The 7,588-nt window shown below is 47.9% G+C and overlaps 1 protein-coding gene across 3 annotated transcripts in view; it reads left to right on the plus strand.

Annotated features, from left to right (window-relative positions):
• The first annotated feature begins 253 nt into the window (after positions 1-253).
• LOC102995391 (tripartite motif-containing protein 26) overlaps positions 254-7,588 on the plus strand; it is a 24,723-nt gene continuing 17,388 nt past the window's right edge. For 2 of the 3 annotated variants that reach the window (XM_028478929.2, XM_007117221.4), the window contains exon 1: positions 254-353. The gene's annotated coding sequence lies outside the window, so the exon portion shown is untranslated. Of the gene's footprint in view, positions 354-2,586; positions 2,664-7,588 lie in introns of all 3 variants that reach the window. The other variant, XM_028478927.2, reaches the window with a different exon arrangement.

Here is a 7,588-nt window from a genome sequence, read left to right on the forward strand (position 1 = left end):
GCGCACCACGCGCCAAACTCCGGCTGCGGCAGCCGCTAAGCCTCAGCCCCGCAAGATTTCAGTTTCCCTTTCTCAGCCCCTGCTGCCCCACCCACCGCTGCGGCCCGGGGATTTGCCCAGTGATCAGTGACGAAGAGGGGACTAAGGCTCCCATTGGGAGGCGGCGTTCGGCAGGGGCCAATCCGGCCGCTGGTCCGGGGGAAATCTCGGTGGAGGGCTCCAAAGAACCCGGAGATTACCGGGCGGGGACGCGCCGTCGCGCTGGGTGCTGGCGGAGGAGCGCGACCCGGAACTGACCGCCGCGGGAAAGAAGCGACACCCGCCCGGGATTCGCGGCCCGGAGCTGGGGACCGGTGAGTAGGGGGCGCCCGGTGAGAAATGCAGCAAAGCAGCAGTCACACATGCGCCCCGGGGTCCGGGCAAGCGAACGCGGCCGCGCGAGCGGAGCGAGGCCGGGCCGCCGGGCCGGCTCGGGAGAAGGGTGAAGTTCGCGGCGTCCTCCCTCCCGGCCTAATCCTCCCGCTTGCTTGGGCCTCCATTCGCTCCCTCCTCTTGGGTCTTCCTCGCTTTCCCGTGTCCAGCTCAGGCACCCATCCATTCTTGTCTCCAGAGCCAGAAGTAAGCGGGGCCCAGATGACGGTCTCGTTGCTTGGAGCCGAGTAGAGTGCCAGTCAGGCTCCAGGACCAGAGCCATGGTGTTTTGTTGTTGTTTTTTGTTTTTTAATTGGTCAGAATAAACCGGTTTAGCCACGTATACTTGGAGCTGTGCATTCACTCCCTCCTCCAGCCCATTAGCACATCAGCATTTTGCCTGCTGCTTTTCACCCTGTATAGCCTTAGAAAAGTGTGTAAATTTGCCTTTGTGGAGCTTATGAGAGGCAAACACTTCCAAATTCCCAGTACCTTCCAGATTTTGACACCACGCCGGTTTGTGTGCACTTCCAGAGAATGATATTCGTTCGTGCATGCAACAAATATCAGTGTCAGGGACCGTGCCTGAGCTAAAAATCAATCCCTAGAGTTACTCACCCCCCAAGCTTAAAAGAATCAGCTTTTTTAAAAAATAGACTTTATTTCGTATATTCCTCAAACTGCAATTCCATAGTTTTGAAAAAAGACTATTTTTTAGAACAGTTTTAGATTTATAGAAAAATCGTGAAGCTAGTACAGAGTTCCATATACCCCAAACCTTTTCCCCATTCATTTATTAACACCTTACATTAATATGGAACATTTGTTACAATTAATGAACCTGTATCGATACATTATTATTGGCTGCATCCATAATGTATTCAGATTTCCTTAGTTTTCACCTAAGTACTTTTTCGGTTTCATGATCCCACCCAGGTTACCATATTCCAGTTAGTTCTCATTATGCTCCCCGTGGCTGTGGCAGTTTCTCAGACTTTGCTTTTGATGATCTTGAGAGTTTTGAGGAATACCCCTCATGTGTATTATAGGCTGCCCCTCTATTGGAATTTGTCTGTTGTTTTTCTCCTGAGTCTGGGCTTATGGGTTATTGGGAGGAAGACCACAGAGGTAGATTGCCGTTTTCATCACTTCACATCAAGGGAACATGCTTTATAACTTGATGCTGATCTTGATTACCTGGCTGAGAAGTCAGGCTTCTCCACTGTAAAGTTACTCTTCCTCCCCTCCCCCCCGTGTCCCCCCACCCCCTTCCATACTGTACTCTTTGGAAAGTAGTCAAACTGTGTGCAGCCCTGACCTAAGGAGTGGGATTATCTCCTGTCTCCTTAAGGGCAACTCCGTACATATATTATTTGGAATTCTTCTGTGTGGGAGATTTGTCTCTTTTGCCTTATTTATTCACTTATTCAATCATTTATTTGTATCAGTATGGACTCAGGGATATTTATTTTATACTTTGGGTTATAATTCAATACCACTTTGTTTTGTTACAGCTTTAGCCATTGCGAGTTCTTTTAAGTTGGCTCCTGTGCTCTTTTCTAGCATATATTTTTATAGAGTTTTTTACTGTTGAAAACACTTTCACTTATGTGACCTCGATTGAAGTTCAAACAGCCTGGCAAACTTGACAAGACGTTATTCTTACCTTGTTAAGCAGTGAGGAAACTGAGGCCCACTGGCAGTAGGTGACTTCGTAGATGTCACTTCCCCCAAAGGGAGTGATAGGCTGGGCTCAGACTGGGGTGACTGCTGCAAAAGACACTGCGAGCTGCAGAGGAGAGCCTGTAGTTGGAATTGAGGCTTCTTGGGGTGACTTCAGACTTATACCCCCCAGGATCAGAATAGGAAATGACATGGAGAATGGGAAGAAATTGGTTTCGGAAAACAAAGGCTTAATTTGGCTGGCATCCAGGGTGAATTAAAACTTGCCAACTTGGTAGAAATGCAGTGACCTTTCCCCCCAAACTGTATGTGCAGAGGGAGGAGATCTGGGTAATGTTTGTGGCCAAGAATGTCTAATCTGAGGGGAGCCCTTGGTGCCTCCTGCTGAAGCGAGATTGCAAAGTGGGAAGGGGAGTGTGGTGAGGGGGAGAATGAAGAAGATATGGGGCTCTGGAATCATGGGATAACATTTAGCCTCACAAACATTTACAGACTTTGTGCCCGATACTGCAGATACGAAAAGATCGGTGAGACATGACCCTTGGGTTCACATCCTGGTTGGAAGAAAGGTGGGTAAAAATATCAGTTAGGAAGTGGTATGATAGTGCTATAAAAGAAATGTAGTATCTGCAGGAGCTTCCCGAGGGAGGGAATTCATTCAGCTCAGAGGTGGGATGGGCACAGGAAGACCTCACAGATAAGGGGGCATATCTGATTCAGGCTTTCAAGGATGAGCTGGGACTGAGAAGCTCATGTACAAGAGCAAGGGGTGGGGAGAGGGGGCGGTGAAGAAGGGGTTGTCTTTCCAGTTCAGTGTCTCTGCGTTAGCATTCAAGGCTGGATGGGTAGGGGTCCTGTGTGCCCTGTTGTTCAGCTTTGACCTCAGGAGTTTTGAAGCAGGAGGGTGACAGGATGAGTTCCATGTGTTAGAGGACCCTGGCAGCACTTTGTACGAGATATGCTACATTTCACCACATCTAAGATGTCATCAATTATTTTATTTCCACATAGAAAAAATATTTTGCCAGTTAAATTATGGCATGCCATTTATCACATTTCAGAGATGCAAACATGTAATGACATGGGTGTCTCAAATTTGATTAAAGTAGTAACTTCCTAGCTGGTGGCTTAGGGCCCTCCTTCCTCTGGGGAATGAATGGTTAGACTGTCTCCATCTCACTAACCCATAGATTTTGAGTTCACTGACTCCATTTATGATCTTGAAGAAACTAAATTTGATAAACTGGCTTTTTGCTGCCTGATAACCAATTGTCAAAACAAACAAGCAAACAAAAAAACAATAAAACTGGGATACCTGATCCAAAGATATCATCTCTGTTTATTCTGCTTTGGTGGCTCTTGATCACAGCAGTGACTTTATGTTGCACAATAAATATTCTGGTATGCTTGCCAAACCTTTATTTCAGTTTGTCCTGTGAATTGCCTGGATGTTACCTCCTACCCCTATTACTTCATGGTGATATTGAGACCCAGAAAAGTCAAGAATCTAGCCCTGGGCTGCACAGCAGAGTAGCTGAGGCTGGGTGATAATCTGGGTTTTCATCCTAACCCAGGACTCTTCACTTTAGGCTTTGATTAGAATGACAGCTGGGGTGGAAGAAGATTCTGCCTGCTCCTTACCCACAGTGGAGCAGGTTGGAGATCTGTTATGTCCTGGCAGGTTGTATTCTACCTGTGGGGCCCAGAGAGAACAGAATTGCCACTTAGTATCTACCTTTGCCCAATGTTTTGTCTAGATGAAGAGGCTGATTTTTCTGCATAAGCTCTTTGTATATTTCAGCCTAGTAACCATCAATAACTTCCTCTGCTGTATCTGGCAGGAATTTGGGGTGGGGATGGGGGAGGTCACATGATAGACAAGTCCAAGCTGGCTGGGCAGAAAGGGCATTTATTGGCATTTATTGGCTCCGGTGACAGAAAAGTTCAAGGTTGGGCTAGCTTCAGGCACAGCTCGATACAGCTTTCACCAGATGCCATCAGGACCTGGTTTCTTTCACTTCATCCCTGGGCTGGCTTCATTCTCAAACAGGCTAACCGTCTGGCTAGCTGCTCTAGCAGCTCCAAACCGTTTGACCTCACTTCTTGCAAGTTCTAGAGAAAAAGTTCTCAAGAATCTTTCTTCCCCCATGACTCAACTAGGTCTCCTTGTGACTGGCTGCAATTGAGTCATGTTCTCAACCCTGAAGCAAGCACTGTGGCCAGGGGGGCTTACGACTCTTTCTCTTGTTCCACCTCTGAGCTGGGGGGAGAGCTCTACCCCAAGCACATGATCCCCAGAAAGGAACTGGGTAAAGTTAGCAGAGGAAGGAAGCATGGAAGCTGGTGGACCCCTTCCTGCAAAAGATAAACGTTTACAGCACTTACTAGTTGGATCAAGGGACAATCTGATCTGCTGCTTTAAGGCTGATTCCCTGGCCTGTTACTGGGCCTTTCTTCATGCTGTTTCTTTTTATTATTTTTTTAAAGCATTAAACATACATACACATACATACACACAATGGGATTCTATTTCCCATTCACCAGATTGGCAATTTTTTTTTTTTTTAGCGTGTGAAGCATCTATTACGTATTTAATTGTTTTTTTTTAAATTGAGGTATAATCGATATATAACATTACATTAGTTTCAGGTGTACAACATGATTATTTGATATTTGTATATATTGCAAAATGATCACAATAGTCCTGTTAACATCTGTCACCATGTATAGTTACAAAGTTTTTTCTTCTTGTGTTAAGGGCTTTTAAGATCTACTCTCCTAGCTACTTTCAAATATGCAATTCAGTATTATTACCTATAGTCACCATGGCAGAAATTTAAAAGATGAAAATATCAGGTATTGGTGAGGCTTTGGAGCAACATGGGTGCTCGGAGCCTGCTAGTGGGGACACGCGGTGGTACAGCCCCTTTGGAAACAGTTTGGCCTGATCTAGTTAAGTTGGGGATGCATCCTGCTTGCCTGGGTGTACTAGGGCATGTGAGCAGAAATGGTCACAGAGCAGTGTTTGTAATTGTCCCAAACTGGAAACAACTCAGGGGCCATAAGAAGTAGACTACATCAGGGAGTTCCCTGGCGGTCCAGTGGTGAGGACTCAGCACTTCCACTGCCGAGGGCTGGAGTTTGATCCCTGGTTGGGGAACTAAGATCCTGCAAGCCGCATGGCGTGGCCGAAAAACAAAAATAGGCTACATCAGAGGTAGAATTATGCAGTCATAAAGCAATGAAAATGAACAAAATCGGCTCACAATCATGTGAGTGAACCTCACAGACTTGACTTAGATAGTCCCCCCCCACCCGTCCCCCCCACCAAATGCAATATGATTCCATTCATTTGAAATGCTCAAAACCAGGAAAAATAAACTGTTTTGTTCATGGATGCATACCTAGTGTAAAACGAAAGGAGGGAAGGAGCGATTATCACCATTATAATCACAACCATTTCCTGGGACATAGCTTTTTCTTCTCCTGGTTTCTGTACGTTCCTGGAGCCAAACCTTGGATACCATGACTGGGGGTGTGCTGGTGATTACAGCCCACTGTTCTGTAGGAAATCTGAAGAAATCACTTCTCTCTAGTACTTTCTCATCTTGCTGGAGGGAAAGGACAAGTGGCTGAGATTTCTTGCACTCGTTCAGCAGATACTTAGGAGGCATTTTGTGGGCATCAGACGCTCTGTGCGTGTGCTTTATTCACTCCCTCAGCCAGTTTTTCATGTTTCCTCTGTGTCAGGCACTGTGCTAGATTCTGGGGATAAAGTGGGCACAGTCTCTGTCCAACGCGGTGGGAAAAGCTGGTGTTAAATAAGCAATTATTATAATAAGTAGGGACTCACGATCGCATAGAAGTATCCAGTGCAGTGTGGAGTGCTGGGGGGCTGTATAAGGGAGAGAGCATGTGGACTCAGTGTGACAGGTCAGGAAAGAGGAGGTGGCTTTCAGCTGAGACTTCAAGCTGGAAAAGGAGTCTACTAAGAAGGAAAGGAATGGTGTTCTGTTCAGAGGGAACACCATTTTCAAAGGGTTCAGGCAGGAAAGAGCATGGCACTTTTGGAGGCTTAGAGAGGGGTTTGGTTTGGCTGTGGGGTCGAGTTTGAGGTGGGCAATGGCAGGAAATGAGCCTGGAGACAAGGCCTGGGCCGAGATTATCGGCGACCTCACAGAGCATGGGAAGGAGTTTTCACTTTATCCCTGGAGCCTGGGAATTAACCAGGGTGGTTACATGAGCGAACCTGTGTTTTAACACGTGACAGGGTATGTTTGAGGGACGAAAGGAAGGCTGCGGTGCCTGGAACACTAGGCAATGAAGAGAGGAGGTTTAAGTAAATCGGGAAAGCCTTGAGGATTGTATAATCCCCACAGTTAGCTCTGATTGCAGCTTCCAAAGGATCACTCAATTATGTCATTAGATGTAAGCTCTGGGTCCCATTTTTGTTCTCTGTTGTATCCTCAGTGCCTGGCCCTTAGTAAATACCTATTAACTGTTGAATGAATTTTGACACCCTCCTACTTAAAAGCCTCAGCAGCACTTCAAAGCCTTGTCCCATCCAACTCCCAGTAGCTGCAGCTTCCATGCCCCGCCCTGGGCCCTGTGGGGATTTCCACCGTTCAGAGCATGTCAGAGCCTGTCTCGGCCTGGCCCCGGGGGTTTGCGTGGCCTGCACTGTGCCTCAGAGCACCAGTGATGCTTGACCTGTGGGGGAAAAGTAACCCACGTGTGACCTCAGCAATGGGCCCACCGAACTGGCATCCCCTGAGACTGCCTGGTGCCCAGCCCACAGCCAGGCCTGTAAAGATCTGGGGGGTCCAGCTGTCGGCAGCAGGGGCACGGCCACTCCTTCTAGTATCCAGATCCAGATCACTTGCTTTTTGCCCTGAATTCTGTCCTTTCCTGCTTTGTTAGAGGTGTCTCACAGAAGTTTACTTCTAGGAGAATTTGGTTATTTCAGATTAAGAAATGAGGCGTAATCTGGAGCCCCAAAAGCCCTTAAATGGCCTTCCCACAGGGCACGGAGCCTTAGGCTAAACACTTTAGGATCACAAGGAAGAAGGGGCTCTTGTTTGGAGCCCCATGTGTGGACTTGAGAAGCAGCCTGGAGGCCAGGGTGCAAATCCAGCCCCCTCTATTCACCTCCCTGGGCCTTGGAGTCCACATCTGGGATTCGGTGTCTTCTAGGGTCCCTTGCTGTGGCATGTAGGAGCCCAAGGCAGCAGGAAGGAGGGACGAAGGTGTGGGGCATCAAAAGCCATGGGAAGTTGAGGGAAAGTTTAGAACCTGCTAGGGTAGAAGTTGGCAACTATTAAGAAACAGGGGTCTACGGGCTTCCCTGGTGGCGCAGTGGTTGCGCGTCCGCCTGCTGATGCAGGGGAGCCGGGTTCGCGCCCCGGTATGGGAAGATCCCACATGCCGCGGAGCGGCTGGGCCCGTGAGCCATGGCCGCTGAGCCTGTGCATCCGGAGCCTGTGCTCCGCAACGG

This window comes from Physeter macrocephalus, chromosome 18 (genome assembly GCF_002837175.3).
Source record: "Physeter macrocephalus isolate SW-GA chromosome 18, ASM283717v5, whole genome shotgun sequence".
In the NCBI taxonomy this organism is placed as follows: domain Eukaryota; kingdom Metazoa; phylum Chordata; class Mammalia; order Artiodactyla; family Physeteridae; genus Physeter; species Physeter macrocephalus.